At 41.6% G+C, this 25,821-nt stretch overlaps 1 long non-coding RNA gene across 3 annotated transcripts in view; it reads left to right on the top strand.

The window, feature by feature from the left end:
• The first annotated feature begins 3,076 nt into the window (after window positions 1-3,076).
• Window positions 3,077-25,821, top strand: part of LOC309528655 — a 46,207-nt gene continuing 23,462 nt past the window's right edge. For 2 of the 3 annotated variants that reach the window (XR_014217857.1, XR_014217858.1), the window contains exon 1: window positions 3,077-3,163. This is a non-coding gene — a long non-coding RNA (uncharacterized lncRNA). Of the gene's footprint in view, window positions 3,164-25,104; window positions 25,209-25,821 lie in introns of all 3 variants that reach the window. The other variant, XR_014217859.1, reaches the window with a different exon arrangement.

Below are 25,821 nucleotides of genomic sequence, written 5' to 3'. Positions count from 1 at the left end.
CAAAGCTCAGCCCCAGGGTCTATTTTCAGTGCCTAAGGCACAACTCTTGAACAGGTGAGCTAATAATAACGGAGGAGGGGGCACCACCACTGAGTGTATATTGAGTGAAGTTTCCTCAGTGTTGAGTAAACATCTGGGATGAAGGAAGGCATGATTTAAATGAGACATTAGCAGGGCAAAAATGTTTATTTGTGTGGGCAGTTATTGCGATTGGCATAACATTTTTAAAAAGTGATTTTCCCGTGTGCAGCTACCCCATAATTTGACTCGAAATGAACTGCAGGCTCAGCAGATGCTGCAGCAGCATGCAGACACTATGCTCACGTTGGTCTGCGCACAGGATCAAATGCCATTAAACATGACCACATCTGCCTACGTGGGCAAGCACTTTGCCAGTGCCTCATTTAAACTGGGCCAAAAAGAGAAGTCAGCAGGCACATTTCAGGCAGGTGTGAGCCCTTAAACTTTTTTTTAAAAAAGTAATTAACTCCTTTGAAAACCTGAGTTTTAACTTAAAAGCTTTGATGATGTCATTCGCTTATTTTATTTAATTCACTTTGGCAAGTTGTCCCAGTTTCTGAACAGTAGGGGAGAAAGACAGCACAGTGCAAGTTCTTCCAGCTACTGTGGGGGGGGGATCACCTTTTAAAATGTGTTTATTACTTACTTTTATTTATTTCACAAGATTTATACACTACTTGTCTGTAATAAAATCTCAAAACAGTTTACAAAAAGAATAAAACCGTAACTTTTTTTAAAAAGTAAACTTCTGTAACTGTCATTTAAAGATAATGCAAGCTTACCACAGTAAAACATAAGTCTTAAACAAACAGTAATTGACTAAAGTATAGTATTTACCTTATCACATATTTATAATAAATAATAAAAATATATTGCTACTTTTATTTAATTATAAAAGTGTGTCTGGCTGGTTTTGTACCATGTATAAAATACCACAGCTACTGAGTTATAGTTAAAGGTGCTAGTAAACAGTATTGTATAGGTATTTGGTGGCAGCAGTTATTTGTGGTGTCTCCACATCAAACAGAGGGTGTCCATTGTGTGCCTGCACACAGCACCCCTGACCGTTGAGGTTCCCACCAAACCTCAGTTTAAATAATCAATCATGACTGGGGAGGCGGAGCCAGGGGAGCGGACCAGGTAAGGGTAGGGTCTGCTCTTTAAGGGGGTGGAGTCTACCTGGGAGCTCTCAGTCGGCTCCAGAGTTTCACCTGCCCTCCCCTCCCTTAGTTTAGGCCTTTTATTGCAGGTTAACTTCTTCTTTACAGGTATGCAGGCGCTGCTACGGTCTTACGATGGTTGCTGTTAAAGGACCGGGAATAAATTTTCCCTGCATTGGCAGGTTTCGCCTTCCCCGTAGCAAAATGTCACAACTTTGGCGGTTTTAGGCCTTGGGCAGAATCCTTTAGTCTATCTTCCCTAAATGGGTGTGTGTGAAGTGGTGACACAGGTTCCCCGTTAAAGGGGTTGTTTTGAGGGGAGTCATTGGCCATACGCCGATAGGTTGTCAGTGCAGTCTCCTGTGTTGCGGTGAAATGGGGGGGTGGGCTCTCTGCTTAAATATACATCTTCCAGAGCCAGCCCAATCCCCAGACAGATTGGTTAACCCTGATGTGCCCCAGATCCCCAGCCAGGGACTGGGAGGGATAAAAGTCCAATGTCTAAGCCAAGGTCTTCCTTGGTTTAATAAAGTTGTAGCCAATTTTAATCCCATACCATGTCACGATTCATTATTCCACTTGGGTGTTGCCTGGGGTTGGGGGGGGGTCTCTGCCTGGGCACACAAATAAGGGCTGGTTCTCCAGGTGTAAAGAAAAAGTTAACTTGCCACAGCTATTTAGAAGGTTTGCAGTTAAAGTCTGACAGCTGCAAGGTCACTATTGCCCTACCTGTAGTTACTACAGCTTAGCTCCTTGCTATAATTCCTTGCCTGCCTTCATGTCAGTCTCTTGCTCTGCCTCAGCAGTTATCCTAATAAAGCTTTGGATACTTTATTTGATTCTGCTTTTTCCTATTCCAGCAATATTCCTGAACCTATTTTGCAAGACAAGAAACAGAGAAACTGCTGAAGCTGTGTGTGAGTGTGCATGCAGGCCGTCCTTTTCCTGTAGGTAAAGATCTTAGCCAGTGATCCTGTTCACGTATATTTTTGGTTTTAAATCCCTTCAGATGGGGTGAGTGTGTTGAGCTTGGAGAAAGTGACTATTTTCTTAAACTATTGCTAGGCACTCCAATATATTTATATTTCAGCTTTTTAAAAAGATATTTTGGGGGAAAGAGCAGATTATCTTTCCATGTTTGGACAGCAGTGAGCACATGGAAGTGAACGCTGACACAATCTCAGTGATAAATAATAAAATAACAGGTGCCAGACACTGGTCTATTTGAAACTGTGTCATACTTTAGTTGGCTGTTACACAAAAACAGATGTCAGGGGAAGGTCAAATTAAGGGCAATTCAATTAAGTGTGAACAGGTGCCTCAAGACCACCATGAAATTTACTGCCTGGTTAAGCCAAGCTAGCAGTGCTTGCTGTTGGGCGATCTTTCCTTTCTGATCAAGAGACATTAAACTGGCACATGGAACAGATAAGCTTTAAGGTCTTCACAAACCTCCCTTAACTCTCTGTGTGAGGTTAGTATGTTGCGATGCTGCATTGCTTCACAATGCAGATTCTGAAATTAATAGTAAGTTAAACGGCTTGCTAAATTAGGGTTGCCATTTTTCAAACCACGAAAATCCAAACAGGAAAGCTGTTGACCTTTTTTTGGGTGTGGGCATGGAGAAAGTCGCATTTTACCAATTTCTGCACAGACACTGCTACCGTGAAATACCAGTTGTATGGGAACCCTAATGTATTCCACAAGGGGAGATTGGTTTGCACAAATGTGTAGATTAGGCAGAACTGCATACAGGAAACGACCAATCGACATGCAACCATGCAGAAGCCAGAAGTGACTTTTAAAACAGCCCTAAAAGAGCCCAGAAAGAGCAAAACCAGCACAAAAACAGCACCTAGCAATCCCAGGAGCCTTTGCAAGTGCAATCCCAGGAGCCCTTGCACTGACCATTGAGGCCTGTGGAGAGTTGAATTTGAGCAGGGAGTTTTGGAGGGAGTGGTTATGGCGGAGTTTGGTGATTGGTAAGTGCTGCTGGGCTTTTTAAAAGGGTTTCCAGAGGTTTAAAGATTGTTGCAAGCTTTTTCTAATGGTATTTCAAATATATGCAATTTCGTTGACACCGTGTGGTGCCTTGGAATGTCAGGCCTGCGTAAATTGGGAGTTGCCTGTATGCGAATGTGTTACATTAAGAGAAATTCATAGGGAAATGCAGATGAATTTTCATAAGATTTTTTTTAATTGCCATGTGATGTGGAAATGTGGACAACTGGATTTAAGCTTAGAAAAATGAGAAATTAAGAGAAAATAAATTGACAAATTTCTCCCCGCTTCTAGTGATAATACAGGGTTTAAGCTCTTTCTCTCAGTTGTGAACAACTGAGGGGTTCTCCTAGGCCAGGTTGCTGAATTTGACACTGTTTGAACCATTGAGGAAGGACGCCTTTTGCTCATTCTTATCTGACCCTTTCGTACCAGGCTGTAGGATTGGGCTGCCTAATATGCCAATAGTACATTGTTTAAAACGGGGCAGAGATTACTGAATAATTAAAAAACACCTTCATTCACTGTAAGTTGAGTAATGAAGTGGGAACGAGCCAGAATTCATTAGTGATAGTGCTGAGTGACAGTATAATAGATTTTCAGCACTTTCCTCCCAGGTTTATGGAATATAGAGTTCCACAAATAGGCCATCTCTTGTAGACCATTATTCATATTAGACAAAGAAATGAGGGAAAGCAAACTTTCATTGTAAGGAACTGCAGAGAAAATGGAGCCGAACCTTTGTCTGTCCCAATTTGAGTTAGAGTGAAATAGGCCATTCTTAACTAGTGAATTAATTATGGAAAGTGCTCCCATTACATTTAACATATGTAACTGTTATTGTTTTTCGCTGACATGAGTTATTCTGGGTATTTGTTCTAATCAAGATGAAAGATGAGGAAGTTCCCATTCCAGGATGCATTGATTTAAATGTGATCAGTATTCCTAATTAAACTTTGGAAGATCAGGGGGAAAGGGAGAAAATGTTTAAGCAGTGTACTGATTTCAGAGAGGACCTTCAAGCAAAGGGTCTGAGAGTCAAAATAATGAGAGAAATCTAGTTTGGTTTCACTTATTTCCTACCTAGATCTTTATCATGGAATTGTATCTAGCACCAGCTAATTCTGCTCCCACTTTACCTGACATTTTCCATAGTACAATGGTACCTTGGTTTATGAACTTAATCCATTCCGGAAGTCCGTTCTTAAACCAAAACTGTTCTTAAACAGAGGTGCGCTTTCCCTAATGAGGCCTCCCGTCTCTGGTTCCCTTCTACCATTCAGATTCCATTCTTAGACCAAGGTAAAGTTCTCAAACCAAGACACTGTTTCCAGTTTGCAGAGTTTGTAAACCAAATCTTCTTAAACCAGACTGCTCTTAAACTGAGGTACCACTGTATGTAAACAAACAAGGGTGACAGGGAGGCCTAACTCTAAACTTTTGGCAAGGGGCAAGGCAGGAAAGGACACTGGAAAGCCACAACTGGTTGTGATGCACAGCATGCTTGTAATCATATTTATGGACAAATGTGTTTGGCATGGGAACAGCTGGTGGAACCCAGTTGTCTCATATGGTGTGAAGTATCTCTCTGGTGACCATGCATAGGTTACTGTTGCTCCGCTTAGCATGCCTCACAGGGTTATAAGGATGAATACTGGATTCAGTCTGAATTCCTTCCAAGGAGGAAGGGGGAGGGGGAGAGAGAATCTGCCTTCCCCTACTGCTACTGGCAATTCAGGTGGAACTGGGAAGAGGCCTTGAATATCCATCTGCCAAGAAGCGCTCTCTCTCCAGCTCACAACAGTGCTCCCAAACTGAGTGCTAGAATGACTTTGTGAACAAAACAAACTCCATTAGTAATAAAAGTGTTGGGGCGGTGTGGTTTTTCTAAAATATTATTTATGAATGCCAACAGGAATGCTATTGCAACAACTTCAAAGAAAGTTCAGCTGGCACATTATTAAGAAGGGAAAACATGTTGAGGTGGCTGCTTGGTTTCAGAGCTAAGCAATCTGAGCAGAAGGCAGTTATGTAGCAGAGTTCTGGAAGCCTTCCATCCACTGCTGCTGCTCCCAGATATTAACCCAAGATGCAGACTAAACATTTGTACCCTGTTTGCACTGCCAGCTGACAAATGAAGGTAATTAATGAGCAGCTATAAGGTAGAAGAGTCTGGAAAATTGCAAGGCTTGTCAACTAAAATGCCCAGCGCTGACGCCAGAGTATGGATTTGAGTGCCTTAGGCCTGCTAAGTAATCTTGCACAGATGTGCACTTTATATTGACTTTCTGCAAAGTATTCCTTGCGTTGTACTTTTTTGGTTCCTCTGTGTAAGATCATCCCCTTGACCAATTCTTTCTGGCAGGCCATAGGCAGGGAAGAAATATCACCACTGCATATTCCGCTGCCAGTCATAGGAAGCAGCTGGCAATGGGATTAGACACTTGTCATGCAGGTGTCAGTTCTTTAAAGACTCCTCTGACAATGCATGCTCTCAGAGACAGTAAAATCAGTTGCATCTGCTCTACCGCTTACTAGCAATTTCTACTGGGAACCCAGACCAAGGCTTTCCAAAATACAGTGATAAAGTGGGAGACCCACAATCCTTCCAGCTCTCAGGTGAAAATTTATTGGCTCTGTTTTTCCCAGCCTAATGTAGGAAGACTCCTGTTGGATGAGATGAGAGGTCTATCTCCTCCAGCATCTTGTTTCATTCAGTGGCTCACTGTATGTCATATACTATTTTAGGGCGCTTCCACACTGTTGCTGTTTTGGGGTGGGGTTCAACCATGTACAAGCAAATCCAGGTTGTGCAATTATAGTTGATTGGTGGTCGTCTTGCCTAACAAGCCCACTTCCTGTGGCTGCAAAAAGTTGGACTGGCCATCAATCACTGGTCAGATTTTCACTTCCATTATAGTTGATTGGTGGTCGTCTTGCCTAACAAGCCCACTTCCTGTGCCTGCAAAAAGTTGGACTGGCCATCAATCACTGGTCAGATTTTCACTTCCATAAGAAGTTGCAGCAAGGAAAGTGATGGGGAATTAACTGGAAAGTGAGGGATAACACTTGCAATTTATGCAATGTCTTCTAACCTACCTGCAAACAAATCAAAATGAATGCTTGTGAAATAGCCAGTGTTGTCCAATTTTCCTGCAAACGAATCAGGATGAATGCGCAATTAAGAAATAAAAATGTGGAAGAGCACTTAAGAGCCAGATATCCATTGACTTAAGTTCTTGTGACTAGCAAAACCTACACTAAAGTAGCATGGATATTTTCTCCCCTCTCCCATCACACACATTACTGTGCTGCTGCCCATCAATCACTGGCCAGATTTTCACTTCCAAAGGATGACATTTTCCTGGATATTTTCAACATAGGATATATTTCTTCTAATTGCATTCTCAACCCAGTGCGGGAGCCAGTGCAACAAGTCCCCCTAGTGTAATGCGACTTGCTCTTTATCCTGCCTACATGCCCCTGTATCTCCCCTCAAATTGGCTGTTGGGGATTGAGGAGAACCCCCAGAATATGATGCAGGGGACGAGAGGGTAGATTATTCCATCCGGTAAGCTGAAATGCTTGCACTGATGTAACAATTGTAGTAGCGCAGTGTTTAGAATTCCATCTTAAACTTTAAGAGCACCTCCCACATCTAGTTTAAGAGATTAGACCCAAGCAGGAGGCAAGGCTAGAAGCTAGAGAGAGAAGGCTAAAGGAGAGAAGACCTGTTGTACATAGTTCTTTAATAAATCTATTTCTTGTTCAACTTCTCTGGCCTGCTTATTATTAATTAAGGAACACCGCAGTTAAGAGTGTTGGATTTACACCAGTGAGAAATGGATTCAAATCCAGTAAACCAAACATCTTACTGGATTATCAGGGACAGTTGTTATATTTCAGTCTAATTTACCTCACAGTACTATGAGAATAAAGGATTATATATAAGAGAAAAAAATGTAAATAGTAATGCACCAGATTATAAATGCACTGGGAATACCAAATCTAGATCTATTCTCTGCTGTATGCCATTGACTTTCTTTCAACAAGTAATGAACACACAAGATTAACCTGCAGTTTATTACTTTTTGTAAGTACTAAAATGCTCTCCTGTTGAATAGTAATTAGAAATATTGAAGAATAGGCAGTTGGTTGATATTAAAGCTGCAATATAAACATCGTCATTCAGTATTCCTCGCTGGCTATTTTAACAATTGCAATCAGTGGCAAATTAGCTTTCTTGTGAAAATCATTACATACCAATAATATGGTTCACTCCATCTTTTTGTGAGACGAGCAAATCTTTCACAGAGGCACCGACAGCCACCAGGAAGTGAATGGGAAGTTTGACCATAGAAAGGGTAGTTCACACAGCTACTAAAGCACCCAAAAATGCATTCATAAGGATTTTGCCATCATGAGTAAAATCTGATATGCACATTGGCTCTTTTGTATTCTTTATCAAGAGGCCAGGGTACAATCCTAAATCTGGCCACTGCCCAGTAGGACTTAACAGAACCACAGGGCCACTGCCAAATCTGTCACCTTTTTGTGCATACAAGCCAGGGTGGAAAGTAGAGGGGAGTGACTCAGGAACAACCTGCAGCATGCACAGCAATTGAGCCCAAATCAGGCCTGGTGCTGTCACATGAATGCCCCATTTCAGAATTTTCTGCTAGCTGCTGCCCACAGGGAACACTTCTACTCACCCATTTGGTAGGCAGAACAGAGAGCTCTGCACCAATGGAGCAACACTAGTATCAGTCCACAGGCAGAAGCTGGAGGAGACTATCTGGCATGACTGGGCAGATAGACACCTCCAGCCAGCACCCTATTTAGTTCAGGTGCTCTACAGCTGCTTTTTTAAAAAAGGGAAAACTGTGGATGATCATCATGTTTCTCCCCACATTACATTTAATTCAGCCCTGGATTTCATCTCATGGAGGAAGGACCATTGTACAGTACAGTGGTACCTCGGGTTAAGTACTTAATCCGTTCTGGAGGTCTGTTCTTAACCTGAAACTGTTCTTAACCTGAAGCACCACTTCAGGTGGTCTCCTGCTGCTGCCATGCCGCCGGAGCACAATTTCTGTTCTCATCCTGAAGCAAAGTTCTTAACCCGAGGTACTATTTCTGGGTTAGCAGAATCTGTAACCTGAAGCGTATGTAACCTGAAGCATATGTAACCCGAGGTACCACTGTATAGCCATGCAACTGCTCATGTTTGTGGACAGTTCTCACAAACTGCTTAATTCATGGCAACTTCGGTTTCTATTCAATGGGTGGTGACTTTCAGCTGCTCTGTAGCCATATCCCAAGCTTGCAATGTGGCCTGTGTACAATGGACTCATGTGGAATGAGCCACTGTTGTTGTTTTAAACAGTTTTCATGAGGCTGGTTTGTGCTGAGTTCTACACATGGCACAATTTTTTGCACAATGGGCTCAGCATCTAGAAGCACAACTAAAAAGCAGCATGACTTGCTTATAAACTACACATCTTGTTTACTGAAAGAATCATAAAGCTTGCCCTATGCAGTCAGTCCTACACATGTTCACACTGAAGTTGAGTCCTCTTAACGTTCAATGGGACTTGCTCCCAAGTAAGTTTGCATAGAATAGCATCCTCTATCTGGCTTTAGTCATATAGTGGCTTCCAGACTGCACAAAGCACTTAATCCCAGAGGTGTTTGTTGCTAGTGAGAGCAGCATTTGAGAGCACATGCTCGGTGATTTCAGTTAAATTTAAGCCCCTTCCAGGGATGCTTTGCAGACAAAGCCCAGCAATTTGCTCACCAGTCCATTTTCTTTCATGTAGAAGGGCTGGATTATTCTTCATTATTACAGTATATTAGGCAGAGATGTGCCAAGTGGATGCTGGCTAACATCTCTGAATGCTTAAATGATAGGTTCTCTAGCTATGTAGTAATGTAAGCTTCTGAGCTGAGTACCCTTTCATTATGCGCTATTTGAGGTCAGGCTCCAGGCTGTCAAAGTGACTTGTGACAGTTCCATATCACAGGAAATTAGGCATAGCATGAAGAGCACAAGTTCACATACCTCCACGTTTTGTATACAGAAGTCTGAGGCTTAACAAATGCTAGAAACAGGACTGTACTAGGCTAACACATGGGCTAACACACGAGTTAGAAATATGTATTGTTTGCCTTTAGTAAATGACAAGCCCTATATAATTACATTCTATTCTTACTAGGACATGGTGGTGGTGGTGGTGTTTAGTCGTTTAGTCGTTTCTGACTCTTCGTGACCCCATGGACCAGAGCACGCCAGGCACTTCTGTCTTCCACTGCCTCCCGCAGTTTGATCAAACTCATGCTGGTAGCTTCAATAACACCATCCAACCATCTCATCCTCTGTTGTCCCCTTCTCCTTGTGCCCTCCTTCTTTCCCAACATCAGGGTCTTTTCCAGGGAGTCTTCTCTTCTCATGAGGTGGCCAAAGTATTGGAGCCTCAGCTTCACGATCTGTCCTTCCAGTGAGCACTCAGGGCTGATTTCCTTAAGAATGGATATGTTTGATCTTCTTGCAGTCCATGGGACTCTCAAGAGTCTCCTCCAGCACCATAATTCAAAAGCATCAATTCTTCGGTGATCAGCCTTCTTTATGGTCCAGCTCTCACTTCCATACATCACTACTGGGAAAACCATAGCTTTTACTATATGGACCTTTGTTGGTAAGGTGATGTCTCTGCTTTTTAAGATGCTGTCTAGGTTTGCCATTGCTTTTCTCCCAAGAAGCAGGCGTCTTTTAATTTTGTGACTGCTGTCACCATCTGCAGTGATCATGGAGCCCAAGAAAGTAAAATCTCTTACTGCCTCCATTTCTTCCCCTTCTATTTGCCAGGAGGTGATGGGACCAGTGGCCATGATCTTCGTTTTTTTGATGTTGAGCTTCAGACCATATTTTGCACTCTCCTCTTTCACCCTCAATAAAAGGTTCTTTATTTCCTCCTCACTTTCTGCCATCAAGGTTGTGTCATCTGCATATCTGAGGTTGTTGATATTTCTTCCGGCAATCTTAATTCCGGTTTGGGATTCATCCAGCCCAGCCTTTCGCATGATGAATTCTGCATATAAGTTAAATAAGCAGGGAGACAATATACAGCCTTGTCATACTCCTTTCCCAATTTTGAACCAATCAGTTGTTCCATATCCAGTTCTAACTGTAGCTTCTTGTCCCACATAGAGATTTCTCAGGAGACAGATGATGTGATCAGGCACTCCCATTTCTTTAAGAACTTGCCATAGTTTGCTGTGGTCGACACAGTCAAAGGCTTTTGCATAGTCAATGAAGCAGAAGTAGATGTCTTTCTGGAACTCTCTAGCTTTCTCCATAATCCAGCGCATGTTTGCAATTTGGTCTCTGGTTCCTCTGCCTCTTCTAAATCCAGCTTGCACTTCTGGGAGTTCTCGATCCACATGGTAAATAGTGGTAAATAATTTTTGCGGTTAATAATCAACATGTATCTGTGGCATGCTATTGTGTGTGTCACATAGACCTGTGTGTTTTTGTTTGGGTGTGGATAAAACCACAGAAGAGTTGGGTAAAAAACTGGGAAGAAAACCCCCAGCTCTAGCTTCCCCCTGCTCTCATTTTTCCACATTAGATAAGGATGACCTAATGTTCTTTTAGTAGAGTATGGAGGCACTCATATGAACTTTTGATAGGTCAAGGGCTAATTTGCTAGAAGCTATTTCATTTTTCAAATATACCTATCACTGTTAGGCATCATTCTCTGGTGGGAGACAAGGGAAAGGCATGTCTGGATAGTGTTTCATGAATCCACATTTTATACCAAACTAAAAAGAATGAGGCAATTAATTTTCAATGGTTTTCTTAGAGTTTCAAGGACTTTATTCAGGGGATACTTCTGAGAGTGTTAACACTGCAGATCCAGTTAATTATTTCTTTTTCTCCAGGCCCTTCTGACTTTGGCAGAAATGGCAAAATCTGACATTAACCTTGATCTTTAATTTGACATCCATGACTTTTGGAGAGTTAATTTTTGAAACGCAGTACATACTTCAAGTTGTTTAAAGGATTTAAAATGAACGAAGATTCAGCATTGACCCCCCCCAAATACCCAAATACAACAAGGTTTTGAAATTCCCTACATCTTATGAAAACAGAGAATTGAGAATAATTTTATTCCGTTGGACACATGCATTGTTATTTTTTTAGCACAGGAAATGTTTCTATAAAGTTTTAAGATAACAGCATTCCTATATTTATGACCCTTATCAAACAAAACCCTGCTGAGTGTATTTTCATTTGAAAGGGCTTGCCTGCAGAGTGTGGTGCAACATGCTATTACTCTGATTGATGGAGCACCCTCGTGTCCCATAAATCCCCATTATTTACATTATTAGCCATAGAACTTTTGTTTAAGCAACTGTGCCCCTTACCCAAATCACTAGTGGTGGTGAATCACATAATCTATTGGACAGGTTGCTGGAGATGGTACGGATGTCTAACTCCCTTTGACATCAGTAGGGCTTTAGCATTTAACAATGTTCTAGATTGCACTTGCTGATGAGTATTTCATGGACTGTTCCAGGTTTTTACCTTGAACTTTCAGATATCTTTAAGGACATCTCTAGCTCTTTTTTCCGCAGTTAAGGGAAAACAGGTAAGCAATATTCTACACAGGCAAGCGACAGGTCAGGGACACCTTCCAGCCAGTCAAAAGCACTCAGTGAGGGTATAGGGCAGACTGGTGTAGCCTGGTGAGGGATTATGGACCAAAGAGGGGCCTGAGGGTCTCCGCTTCCTAGTGCAAGGGATTAACCATAACAGACTTCTTACAGTCGGGCTTTTGCTGTTCCACATAGACGCTGGATAGCTACCCACAGCTTAGCCTAGGCTCTCTGAACACACCACAACATATCTAGCTGTGGGTTTGTTGTGGGCACTTGCCATATTCCAAGACAGAATTAGGTAGACTTTTAACACCTTTGGTTTCAATGGGGTACATAATGCTTAACTCTATGTTGGATTGTTGCCTTGCTGCAAGGCACTTAACCTACTTATTTATAGTTCCCAACTCATTTTTCATAGGCCAGGGTAGTAGCACAAGAGGCCTGCCACACACACACAGAGAGAGAGAGAGAGAGAGAGAGAGAGAGAGAGAGAGAGAGAGAGGTAGCAATCCTAGATTTAACCAGTAGGGCAGCCATGGAGCTGTGTAACCTTGTGTGTAATGTTATGGGCACATACAAGCAGAAAGGGCTAGGGATCGCTTCACATTGCCACAAAAATGTCAGACACAGTTTTAAGCTTTAAGTACTGTCATTGGTTTAGAGCAGTAGTTCCCAGTTGGTGTTACGCAGACCACCTGCACCATTTGGATAACAAATACTACCATAGAGCTATAAATATTCTCAAAAGTAGGGGGTCCATGTCTTGGCTTTTGAATGTACATAGTACTTAGCTAATTGGGAACCAATGCTTTAGAGAATAATGTGAAAGAAACACGTTTGAGGCACAGTTAAATAGCATCTACAAGCAATAATTCAATCCCCCCCCTCTCTCTCTCACAAAAACACACATGTTCTTAACATCTATAGATAGAGATAATCTCCCTCCCTTCTTTTCCAGTGAAGTAGGAGTCATTACCCTTTTATTATTATAGATATGTTCTCTAGGAGTTGATTCAATGAAACATATGGCCGGATTAAGGACATATAAATTAAGTGGGAAGGGATTGCGTTTAATAATTACCTGCAGCTGCAAAAAACATACACATTTCTAAAACTCATATTTATAGAAGCACAGGAAAGTACCGATGTTTTTCAAAGGAAGAGAGAATTGTGGGCACAGTAAAGGACGTAATGCAGCTTGAAACCCAGTGTCATTCTTTCTATATGCAGGCCACTGCTCCATTTTTCAGCTTGCCAAATGTGCCAGTTGTCAATGCCCAGTTCATTAGCACTTTTCTGGTTCTACGAAAGGCCAGGCCTAAAGGCCTGAAGTTCAATCTCTGTTTAAAATACAGTGTTTTTTCCCCATATTTCTAATTTTTTTAACAAAGGCAGTTTGCTGGCGTTGCTTTAGTAACTGCATGTGAAATAAATGGAAAGTAACGCTTATTACTTGAAAAACTAGAGAAAGACATGAAATGGAAGGATTAAACATAATAAACCTGACTGTGTCTTAGCAACTGTATGGAGTCTATCTTTCCAGTTTATTATGGTTCGATGGTTATCAGAGACTTAGGCAAACATTCACTCCCATTTAAGAATTGAAAACAATTTCTCAGCTCTTTTACAGGCAATCCCTTTCTTAAACCAGCATTGTCTTTCTCACTAGGAAGTCTCCTCTTTCTACTCATATCGCCCCGTTATATTGATTGAACTCCCCTTCTAATGCGCAAAGCTAATGGCTCCATCTTTCTGCATGTGTCATGAAAATAGTAGGGAAATCAATTCCTCAGCTTATGAAGACACCAAACATCTTTTAAAATCTTAAAAATGGGTGGAAAGATCAATGTCTCCTTAGTTTCATCTTCAATACTAGCTGGTGTCTAAGCAGGCCACAGGCCTTTTGAGAAGGACTGCCATCATAAACCAATATCAATATTTCTGGAATACACTCTTCATGCTGAATTGATGTGTGACCTTGATAAGAGTCCTTAAAGTTTTCTTGACTGCAATGAGATTAGGGCTGCATTCCTTATACAGTGGTACCTCTGGTTAAGAACTTAATTTCTTCCAGAGGTCCGTTCTTAACCTGAAACTGTTCTTAACCTGAGGTACCACTTTAGCTAATGGGGCCTACCGCTGCTGCCACGCGATTTCTGTTCTCATCCTGAAGCAAAGTTCTTAATCCGAGGTACTATTTCTGGGTTAGTGGAGTCTGTAACCTGAAGCATCTGTAACCCAAGGTAAAAAGGTAAAGGTAAAGGTACCCCTGCCCGAACGGGCCAGTCTTGACAGACTCTGGGGTTTGTGCGCCCATCTCACATCTATAGGCCGGGGGCCAGCGCTGTCCGGAGACACTTCCGGGTCACGTGGCCAGCGTGACAAAGCTGCATCTGGCGAGCCAGCGCAGCACACGGAACGCCGTTTACCTTCCCGCTGGTAAGCGGTACCTATTTATCTACTTGCACCCGGGGGTGCTTTCGAACTGCTAGGTTGGCAGGCGCTGGGACCGAGCAGCGGGAGCGCACCCCGCCGCGGGGATTCGAACCGCCGACCTTTCGATCGGCAAGCCCTAGGCGCTGAGGCTTTTACCCACAGCGCCATCCGCGTCCCCGTAACCCAAGGTACCACTGTACATATTTACCTGAAGTCAGTGGGACTTTCTTCTTAGTAAACAGGCATAGGGTTGCCCTGTAACTATAACTGCTGAGTACTTCTGGTTTATAGATAATGAACATTTTGAATCTTACTGAGTGGGTGGACAAATTACTGCTCTGAAAATGGACTCATTGGGTGGTGTCCAACTAAGTTTTACTCAGAGTATCCCCACTGAAACTAATGAACATAGTTAAGTTAGGTCTATTACTTTCAATAGGTCTAACTAAATGCCACCTTATGATGTCAACAATGGTCTTTCATTTTTAAAATTTATTTTTATAGTCTGCTGCTATGCATGCCAATGAAGGCCATTTTGCCCACTGAGACATACTATACATACAGTTGAAGTCCTACTCAATGCAGTGGACTTGCTTTTGAGCAGACACTTGTATACACACACTTGTACTGCAAGTGTGTACAGGTTTGCCCCTTTCACAGTATTATTAGTTAATTGGTAGAGTGTGGATATATATAGCCGACTTTTGAAAGCCAACTCACAGTTGACATGACAAAATCTGCAATAAACAACAGGAGCAGCTATTTTAAATTATGTTTATTATATGTGGGGAAAAACAAAATAAAATATTGCAGAGATAGGAAAATGCTAACTTTATGTGGGCTCATGTGAGAATGAATTCAGTGTCAAGTTAGCAGGGTACATACATACATACATACATACATACATACAATAAATTGCTAGAAAAGTGAAAGTTCAAAACTGATGCAACCAAAATATAAATTGAATCAATGAAACAATACAACAGGACTGCCTTTCCATTTGAATTTAAGTGGTCTGGCTGCACCTACCCTCTGAAATTCCCTCCTGTTACCTATCACATAGTGTCTCCCTATTGCCACGGTTCCAACTCAGTTGATTGGCACTCATCCAGTCCATCACTGCATCCACATGATGGTCCAGATCATGCTTAATCATTTGTGATTCAAATGTTATGGAGAAATAGAGCTGCATGTTAATTCACTTTCAGATGCATCACAGGAAGCGATTAATAAATGGGATTAAATAAATAATAATAATATTGGTTACATGAAAATCCCAGTTTTCCAGATCTACGTGGTGCTTTCTTTAGGTTCTTTCTATATACCTATATAATCTTTTGCAAATGATACTGTATTTTATAAATTTCTTATTAAAATGTATCTCCCTGGCTTCCCCAATAAATAAGATTGTTATTATATAATGCTGCTCTTCAGTAACTGGATAGCTGTCATGAAACTACTTTGAGGTCATTTAGATTAGCTGGTAAAGAAATTTAACACACATTTGGTCAGGGATCTACACAAATAAAGATGTTAACAAGATAACTTACTTTTGACCTAGGTAAAATTGTAGCCTATTATTATTACATTTAAAAAGTCAGTATGCTTTTATTCTAATTACTCATTAATATTAGACCCAACAAACCACAATGTGGTCCTTCCAATGATCAAAGACTGGCTTTGATTATCTAGGCTATTCAAATAAGCTCCTACAGTACTGACATAAAACATACAAACTTCAAAATAAGTGGGAAGATTCCAGGCAATGAAACAAACTCCCCTGCTCATGTATGGAGAGGTCAGCTGTCATCAAGATCACAGTCAAGCCAAGGATACTTTATGTTCTAAAGAAGACTCCCTTCTTTGGCAGGAATGTGGAAAGGTTTTTATTGAAAGGGTGAAATTATTCAAATTTCAGAGTGTTCCCAAATCTAAAGACTTTTAACGCATGAGCACACTCACTCAGAAACATACCGTATTTTTCGCCCCATAGGACGCACCGGCCCATAGGATGCACCTAGTTTTTTTGGGGGGAAATAAAGAAAAAAAATTGATTTCCCCCCCAGGTGCGGGGCTGGGGCGGGAGAAGCCCGAGCTTCCCCTGACCCTAGCCCCCAGAAGAGGCTGCTATCCGTTAGCCGTGGGCTAGCGGAGCGCTGCGCGAAGCCCCAAGCTTCTGGGTGCCGGGCAAGGTCTCCACTAGCCGTGGGAGAGCCACGCGACTTAGCACGGCTCTCCCACGGCTAGCGGAGCCCGTAGCTTGGGGTGTGCTGAGCTCAGCGCACCCCAAGCTTCTGGGTGCAGGCAAGCTCTCTGCTAGCGTGGGAGAGCTGCGTCTCCCACGGCTAGCGGATAGCTTCCTGAAGCCTGGAGAACGAGAGGGGTTGGTGCGCACGGACCCCCCTCGCTCTCCAGGCTTCAGCAAAAGCCTGCATTCGCCCCATAGGACGCACACACATTTCCCCTTCATTTTTGGAGGGGGGAAAAGTGCATCCTATAGGGCGAAAAATACGGTAAGTGGAACAAAACCTCTGTTTTCTGACATCCCAGTTATTATCTGGAACTCTGTGGATGAGTACAGATGCCATTTACCTGTGTTCGTGTAACCACCTGATAGATAAGTCAGTCCCTGTGGTCCAAACCTGATAACTGGATAATTAATCAAATAGTTATACTGTGGGAAGTACCACTAGACAATTTTGTGAGCACCATTTTTGTTGGAAAAGTGACAAATAAACAGATGACGACGACAGGTGCTTTTCTGTTTTCACCTGCTGTTTGTGTTCCAACGTTCATTGTTGTTGGACAGTTTGGATTCTCCTGCGCCTTGGCAGCTCCCCACTCTGCTGTTCCAAGCCTGCTGAGAGAAATGATGCATAACAGCATCATTGTAGAACTTCTCCTTCCTTCCTTCCTTCCTTCCTTCCTTCCTTCCTTCCTTCCTTCCTTCCTTCGTCTTTAAAGCCACAATAGCTTGCCTGAAATAGAATATTTGAACCCAACTAGACGCTGGTTGCCTTCTACAGAATGTGTAGATCCAGTGCAAAAGTGCATCTGCTGGCAGGGGCCAGGGAATCACAGCAGACCAAGAGAGGAATTTAACCCTTTCTTTTCCTGCTTCAGTTCTGAGGAAAATCATAGGAACCTAGGAAGCTTCCTTGTACTGAGTCATACCATTTGTGTGGGATGTGATACATAAGTAGCAGTCAAATACAACATTCCTTATTTTCCTAGAGTGGACATGCGAGAGACTGTTTGGTCCAGCCAGTCAAAAACTTCCTGTTTCCTCCTGGCTTCCTTTGCATGTGACTAGATGTGGGCATGACCTTACCTGTCTAGGTAACACAAAAGGACAGGGCAAGCAGCCATCTCTCTCTTTTTGACTTTTTGACTCTCCGTATATGTATATACTTTGTAACTAAGTCTGCCTTCAGGGATCCAACTGTGAACTGATGATGTGAGTAAACTTGTTTTAAACAATATACTTTAAACAAGTTTGTGGTGTGTTTATTCTTTTAAGAGGGATAGAAGGGAACTCCCAGGGACGCGGGTGGCGCTGTGCATTAAACCACAGAGCCTAGGACTTGCCGATCAGAAGGTCGGCGATTTGAATCACTGCGACGGGGTGAGCTCCCGTTGGTCAGTCCCTGCTCCTGCCAACCTAGCAGTTCGAAAGCACGTCAGAGTGCAAGTAGATAAATAGGTACTGCTCCGGCGGGAAGGTAAACAGCATTTCCGTTGTCTCCCTCGGCCAATAAAGCGAGATGAGCGCTCCAACCCCAGAGTTGGTCACGACTGGACCTAATGGTCAGGGGTCCCATTACCTTTACCTAAGGGAACTCACAGGAATCTAATATTGAGAGGCTTAAACAAGCCTGCAACCAGCTACCTGCTGTACGTTTAAAAGTGGAATGTAAAACTCTGCTAAGTTATAGAACTTGCTAGTGCAAGTTAGGAAGGATATTAATAAACAATATAGCCTCTCCTGCCTCCATGAACATTCCCACAATTTGTCCCTCTAGTTTAGTACTGTTGACGCTGACAGACAGAGGCTCTTCTTTCAAGGTAATACGTAGGGAGTCTTTCTCAGTTGTACTTGCAGACACCAGAGATGAAACCTGGGATCTTTTTGAATGAAAAGCATGAAAACTGAGCCATGATCCTTCCCATTTCTCAAAATCTGCTATTTATTATTTTATTTATTTTGCAAATTTTATGTACCACTTGAGTAATAAACAAAGGAAACACACCTTAATGTGGTTTACAAAAATTATTTGCATTGGAGAAGTACCCTAGTGATGCCTGCTGCTATCCTGATAAGTATTGATACACATAGGGTTCCCATATTTAAAAAAGTGAAAATCCAGACACAAAGGTTGTTGAAATTCCGGACATATGGCAGCCCTAGATACACCCCACCCCCAGCAGGTACTATTTGCTTTTAAATTAAAATTTCTAATGCACATTCTGCACAAAGTCACATTTAACATTGCATCTTGGTCCCTTCTTTCATTCAGACAGGTAACAGAGAAATGCCTATTTCACTAAAATGTCTGGAGAGAGAAATCTTTCTAAAGGTATTATTAACAGATATTATTTTAACTAAATCATTCTCAATTTAATTTAAAAAAAAAACAAAACCCTTGCAGCCATAGTTTAGCCATCCTGATCGTATACATTTTCCTAGACAAAACAAGGCACTCTGAGAGACATGGACTTCTACACAAAGTGTGTTGATCATGATACATTAACAATATGATCAGCAATCACATCATAGGCTTCAAAAAATAAAATGCCAAGTGCATTTGCTAGTGATCGTTGCCACAGTAGCCACTGGGCCCAAAGTGCCCTGGAAGGGACACTTTACATCTTCCTTCACCATCTGTGATCATTTAGTATGGGGGGTGGGGAGGAGAGACTCATGTGTTACAGTGCCAATAGCTATGCCCTCCCATTTCACTCTGGCCCGGTATTTTATTTTTAAAAACTTTTGATGTGATGGCTAATCACAGCGCTAATGTAATGTTCAGTTAGGTCCTTAATTAGTGTTTATTGTCTATAGCCAAAGGGTTCTGCTTCTCCAAATTGTGTGTAGGATACCCTACCACCTGGAACTCGGTCTGTTGGACCAGCAAGAGACCAGTTAGCTGCTGTATCGTTCCCATATGGTCTGCAGGTACCAGAAGGCCTAAAATAAGTCTTTATGGCCCCATACCTTACCACCATGTGGACATGCTTTTCTTCAACTGATCATCACAGATTACTTTCTAAAAGATACCAATGGCTAGTGATAAGCACAATACAAGGCATATTTTCTTGCGCTTTGCAATAAGCACTTACCATTCTTTTTTGCAGATACAGTTCCAGTTTTTTTCTGTTTGCTGGGATACAGCCAGGTTGTGGCCTTCAGCACTTTTTCTCAGGTGCCTGCCTATTTCTTTTTAATTGTGCCTCTTGATCCTGCCTGCTGCCTCTTGGATAGCGATTTGCCTGCACAATGCAAGTTCTCAGCAGAGTGCCAAAAACACTCAGCTTGCTATTTGAAATGTATCCCTTAGGTACCGTTGCAGTGTTGTTGAGAAATGTGCAGTTGGCTGGCCAGCAGGTTTCTGAAGCAGCAAAATTGAATTTGGCAAAGGGTGAGGCCATTCATATTGCTTCCAGGTGAACTTTAGCTTCAGGATCATTTAACCCTGTGGTATTTGATGGTGGTTGTCAAAATTGCATTGCTTTTATTTAAAATATGTTTCTTTTGGACCGAAGGAATATTTTTTCCAATGCTTCATATTTGCTCTGTTGCTAAGAGAAATCCTTTCTCTTTGCCTTGTTCTTAATTTAAATACAAATCTGTTTATCAAGTTTACTTTGTGACATACATGTGGTGGTTAATATTGACCCCCCCCCAACACACATACACTCCCCATCATTATAGTTTCCAAGGCAGGTCTCTCTATTATCTTTTTGGTTAGGCAGTAGGTAGAACAATCTCATATGTCAATTACATTGGAGTCGGAGATATGCTACCACTATTCTGGCAGGATGGATATTGCATATGGGATGTGCTCAGCCAAGGATGCACGAAAAGAATCAACAGGAGGGCCTGCTAGTTCTGTGGATGAACATACACTGAGGTGTTCATCAGAAAGACAAAACCAGCTCTGTATTGGGGTTCTCTGCACAATCATATGGATAAGTTTGTGGTCTTTTCCATTACTGTACATAGTCTTCCAGTCTATAAGGTCATTATTTTGTCAGTACAAATCACACTCTATACATTCAGTTTTCAAATTAACTGTTGGTTCCTTTTTATTGTTTAAAATTGCTTGGAAAATACCAGCGTGCCAACAAAATGCAGCGATGTATTTTCAATATTGATTTCACCCCCAGCACAAAAAGCTAACAAATCAGAATATAGATTCAAGATTGTATAACTGTTCCAGTTTAGATTTATCGGACATATTAAATAGGACAATCTTGTTCAGTTCTAGCACCAGGGTACAGAGGAGCAAGTGCTAAATGTGATTTATACTCAAAAACCAAGGAACTTTCCTCATATTTCCTATCCCATAAACTTGCTAATCACTTTAGAGATAATATCATTAAAATACACACTTCTTACATCACAGTTTTAAAGCTTTCTGTCCTCATCCAGACAAACTGGGAAAACTTTTTGAAAGGTCTTCTAATAAATAATATTGATATATGCTAGGAATGCACTCCTTATTTAATTTTTCCCATTCTTTTCTTTTCATCGGGGAACAGATAGTTTTATTCAGAATCTATTATTTATAAACAGTCATAAAACTGCTTTCATGAAATAGTTACACAAGAGATATTCCAGAGAGACCCAGCTTTGAGAAAAATGTAAAAAGTTATTTGTTTAAAGCCTGCATGTCCATGTGTTTCCCTCAGTGTAATGCAGTAACAACAAAAAATCTTCCCAGTCTAAAGCAATTGAGTTAGGAGAGAAGGTTATACGACGTATTCACACTTATTCATAAATCCATAAGTACAATAATGTTTCATAGATTGTCCTCTGATGACACAATGGGGTGTATGTACTGCTGTGTGGGCTGTGCTCTCACCCCTAATAAGGGGAAAGATGGGTGTTGGGCTCCACAGGAACAAAATACAGTTCAATTATTCTGAAGTACTAACTAGGAAATAATTATTTGTAATTCACAAGCAGCCATACAAGTTATATGCAAGATAAGGCTACCAATGACTGCTAGCCAATATGCCAATGATCAGTCTCCACTGTTGGGGACAGTATTTCCCTGAATGCCAGTTGCTGTGAATCTCAGCTGTGGAGAGTGCTTTCTCCCTGATGCCTAGCTTATGGGCTTCCCATGGGAATTGGTTGGCCACTGTGAAAACAGATTGCTGGAGAATAGATAGGCCTTGGCCTGATTCAGCAGGTCTTTACTTATGTCAATAAGTGATGCTTGCCCAAGCAAGCTGCTTTTGCTGAAGAGTCTCTTCCTTTCCTGGCAGCTGTAATCCTCACAACTGGATCCCAGTGGTACACAGGTGTTTAACTCCCTCCTAGCCTGACTAAACAGTTCACATAAGTGCAGCAGCCAAGATTGGAATTCTTTTCTTGCACAGTACAGCTTCCACAAAAGTATCCCCCTTTTTCATATAGCTTATACCGTATAACACTACCCTCTGACCAACCCCAGAACTGCTGGGAATACATTTTTTCTTCCTGCAGCAACAAAACACAGGCAGAAGGTGGAAGGGAAAGCATGCCTTCGTTGTAGCATAAATTACATGTTCTTTGTTCCTGCCTTTGGCCTTCTCCACTTCTCCAAATGTATCTCCAGAGCAAGAGTTAAGGTGATTATGTAGGGCATGCCCTGGACTAAAGTTCAGATGGGAGTTGTGGCCCCAAATATCTGGACAGCACCGGGATGGAAAAGGTTGATGTAGGGTTTGTCTGGGGTTTTTTTTTTACTCTAAAAAAGGAAGCTGGACTTTCCCCCTGTTCTCTCGTTCCTTGGGGATATACATTTGCATAATGTACCTGCCTTTTCCAATAGGTATCCATTTGGCCTGAAACTATGGCTGCCTATGCACCATACATTTCAAGCACATGACTTCCCCCAAATCTGGGGACTGTAATTTGTGAAGGGGTTTAAGGGTTCTGGGACTTGTAACTGTGACGGGTAAACTACAGCTCCCAAAATTATTTGGGGCAAGTTGTATGCTTTAAATATATGATGTGTACATAACCTTTGTTGTAGTGCATGAGGGTATGGAGAAAGAGAGAGAGAGAATGAGAATATGCCTGGTGCTCTTATTGAAAACACTGGGTAGAAGCTTGTGTTCAATTCTAGTATAACCTCTAATGTTCCCATTGGAACAAGAACAAAGAATAACAGGAGGAGAATTGAGAGAGGGTTGAGTTGTGATCAGGATTACAGTCTAAAATAACCTGCGACTGAATATGTCTGTGCACAGTTCATAAATATTTCCACAGATCCATTTAAATGTACAGTAATATTTATTTTACTTATTCAAGTATCGTGAAGGGAAATAGTGGTTATGGTTCCATTTTGTTATCAGGCACTACTGGGAGTAATTAGCAGTGAATGAACATAATAAAACCTCCATAATGGGATTTGGGTAGACACCAAAGCAAATAATACATTAACACATTAGAGATTACAGGCATCTTTAAAAAATGTATGGTCTTGCTGGGCGGATGACATTACACAGCCAATATGTCAGAATAATGTTTGCTTGTCCCTTGTTAATATTGGTGGATTTAGGTCCTTATTCAGCACTTACAAATAAATGATGCAAGCAGGGATTTAAAAGTTTGAATAAACCAAACTGTTACTTTTTTCTTTTTGCATCAAGTGATACAAAGGGTGCAGTATTTCTGTGCATTTCTGAGCAGTTAAGTGGAGTGGTCATTAATTAAATTACTTTCCATTATTTTCTTTTTTCCTTCCTCCTTAACATATAAATGTAGTCCAAGTGGGATCAATATGTGATCCAATATCAATTCTCCATGAAACCCATTCGTTTGGTAGTTGTCATTTAGGACTTAGAGCGAATAGTTCTAAATTTGATCCATGGATTGTCAGTGTTTGTAAAAGAGCAAAAAAAAGAAGGAAAGGGTTCTGACCTCCCTTTGTCTCCTCAGCCTGGTCCTCGGACCCTTGTCGGCATAAGAGTCCACGAGAATATCCTTGCAGAGTTTTATTCCTAAAAGTCCTTGTGCAAAACACGACTGAATAACTATACACACCAGCACCAACCAACCCAAACACCAGCCACAGCCCAAACTAACATTTCTCACTTATATATACAACTTGGTGCAGACAGCTGAGTCATGCTGACCCAGCTTTATTCGCATTAAAGAAACAGCGGCCATTTTAGCCGTGACATGGATAACCCTAGGCAATGCACTACCTCTTCATAGACTGCGTATGCACTCCTATTTACACTGCAACCACTGCCCTCCCACTGCTGGTTTGGGAAGCGATGTACATAAATTAGCCACGATTCATATCCAGCCTGTCCCAGTCTTGTTGTTCTTTGAGAAATATTGCACTTTGATGCTCTTTCTCATAAAACCGCTTCAATCCAAATTGATAAAAATAATGAGCTCACTGTGTTTTAAACCAGTAATGAGTACACAGTCTTAGCCTCACTTATTCTGTCCTAGAATTAAAGTTGTGAGTTCTTTAAATTTTTGTGGTTGTGTTCTGCAACATGTCAATGACGCAATATTAGTGCATTTGTGGCAGATATATACTGGACCATCCGCACGTCATTCTACTTCCATGCCATTAGTTGTTTCCTGAATGTGATGCTTCCTTAATGTTAATGCATTGTTGCCACTGGGAGGGCCATCACAAAAGCAGGACAAAAAGTAATCTGGAACATTACAATCACAACAAAACTTTCGCAAGCACAAACATTATCAGAAGTGGACTGCGTATAATGACCTGATGACACCTGGAGGGGCCTTGAGTCTCTTGGAAAAGAATTGGGTACATCTAATATCTCACACATCAAGAATGTTAGGAAAAGGAAAAGGGGGGGAAATAGAAGAAAACCTGACATCTTTCATCATTTGTGCATGTGGACAGCAAGGAAGGACAGAATTTGGGTTCAGCATATGCTATAAAACCCAGAAAAAGATGAAAAAATAATATATTGTCAGAGCCAAGCAATAGGAAAGGGATGAGAAGGAATTCTCATATAGTGAGGAATTGTGCTTATGGGGCCAGCAAACGTTCATATTGCAAATGCAACTGGAAATGACTCTCTCGGCTTTACTGCAAAACATTACTGAGGGATTGACTAGGATATAGAGAGAACCTGACCACATTTCCTTGATGGGTGTGCATTGTTACTACATTTGAAACTAGAACTTCATGGAGTTGAAAAATAAACAAAAAGAGAATTAAAATAACCAAAGTGGTGAGGCACTTTCTCTGCAAGCAGCACCACCACCACCACCACCAACAACAATTTACTATTTATACCCCACCCATCTGGCTGGGTTTCCCCAGCCACTCTGGGAGGCTTCCAACAGAATATTAAAATACAATACTCTAATTAAACATTAAACATTAAAAGCTTCCCTAAACAGGGCTGCCTTCAGATGTCTTTCTCTTTGACATCTGGTGGAAGGGCGTTCCACAGGGTGGGTGCCACTACCGAGAAGGTGAAAGTGGTGGGAGAGGGTTGATGTTCTCTCTCTTTCTCTTTCTCTCTCTCCCTCTCTCCTCCCCCCCCCCCCATTTTAAATGAAGCTTTGGGGAGGTCTATGCATAGTGGAGATACACTTCTCTCTCTTCTGCAGCACTAGAACTCTCAGGAGTGGGTAGAGGAATGCAGCCAAAGATCCTATGGGAAGACTGCAGACTGAACAGCCACACACATCCTCTAGGAACAGCCTTCAGTGAGGTGAAGTAATTACAGTAGATAAAGATTTGCATATAGTATATTTATATGTCTCCTCTAATTCTCTCTTTTGTTGATGTGTAAATTCACATCTTAGCTCCATTCTCCTTCAGACCATCTGGTCAGGAATAAGAAGGTCCTTAGTTGTCTCAGTCCCCATAAGCGTTGGGTGGACACAGCATCCTGCACCATGGCAAGCTGTTACATGGAGTATATAGCCTTGCATTTAGGGCCTAAGTTGTTTCCATGGCCTCCTGCTAGAATACCTCACATAAAAATATATTAAATTCCTTCGGAGACACACAGAGCACATTTTTGTCACCAGACGATATATACAGGGAATTCTCGCCCATCAGGGATTAGAGGAAGGACTTTCAAATTAGAGAGCTGTATTTCCAGAGAAATTTACATTTGTATAGAAATAGAGCACAGCTTGCTTTTATTTAGTAATCTGTTAATATAGGCCGCTTCATGGCAGTCAGCATTCCCTAATAAAGAGTCCCTGCTAATTCTTCAGAAAATTCAGGGCACATCTTTCTTTCCCTGACAGCTTTAGGACACAAATGCTTGTCCTTGGAATCACAGATTTAAAGTTTCCTTTCCATAACATCTCTTT

Source organism: Podarcis vaucheri (assembly GCF_965113315.1).
Source record: "Podarcis vaucheri genome assembly, chromosome: 3".
Classification (NCBI taxonomy): Eukaryota; Metazoa; Chordata; class Lepidosauria; order Squamata; family Lacertidae; genus Podarcis; species Podarcis vaucheri.
This window is presented reverse-complemented; position numbering and strand designations above follow the sequence as displayed.